Genomic DNA, 1,022 nt, shown 5'->3' with positions numbered 1-1,022 from the left:
CCCGGAAGTGGATTTTTACGTCATTTACTCATTTCTGTATACCCTAGGTTACTAGTTCACTATTAATAGGATCTTTTGATATTGTATCTGGACCTGATGACACTTTACACGTTTCTCATTGTACCTTCTACGGTATGAGTCTCTAAACCCCATGGTTGGGGGTGAGGAGCTCTGCTGTGTCTTGATGGATTAATGCAATTACTACTGTTTTTCATTCAATCACGCTTGCTTCTATTCTAAGATATCACTTGTTCTTCAACTTAATGAATGTGATGATCCGTGACACTCATCATCATTCTCACCTATGAACGTGTACCTGACAACCACCTCTGTTCTACTTTAGATTGAATGAATATCTCTTGGATTCCTTAATCAGAATCTTCGTGGTATAAGCTAGAATTGATGGAGGCATTCAAGAGAATCCGGAAGGTCTAAACCTTGTCTGTGGTATTCTGAATAGGATTCAAGGATTGAATGACTGTGATGAGCTTCAAACTCCTGAAGGCTGGGCGTTAGTGACAAACGCAAAAGAATCACTGGATTCTATTCCAACCTGATTGAGAACCGACAGATGATTAGCCGTGCTGTGACAGAGCACGTTGAACATTTTCACTGAGAGGATGGGAGGTAGCCATTGACAACAGTGAAACCCTACATACAGCTTGCCATGGAAGAAGCCTTGCGTGCATGAAGAAGAAGACAGTAGGAAAGCAGAGATTCAGAAGATAAAGCATCTCCAAAACCTCAACCTGTTCTCCATTACTGCAAAACAAGTATTTATTTCATGTTCTTTTACACTTCACAATTAAACCTGAGAATTATTGATATCCTGACTAAGAGTTACAAGATAACCATAGCTTGCTTCAAGCCAACAATCTCCGTGGGATCGACCCTTACTCACGTAAGGTATTACTTGGACGACCCAGTGCACTTGCTGGTTAGTTGTGCGGAATTGCAAGAGTGTCATTGCAATTTCGTGCACCAAGTTTTTGGTGCCGTTGCCGGGGATTGTTCGAGTTTGG

The sequence above is a fragment of the Arachis duranensis genome, chromosome 3 (genome assembly GCF_000817695.3).
Source record: "Arachis duranensis cultivar V14167 chromosome 3, aradu.V14167.gnm2.J7QH, whole genome shotgun sequence".
Classification (NCBI taxonomy): Eukaryota; Viridiplantae; Streptophyta; class Magnoliopsida; order Fabales; family Fabaceae; genus Arachis; species Arachis duranensis.
Note: the sequence above shows the minus strand (reverse complement) of the source record.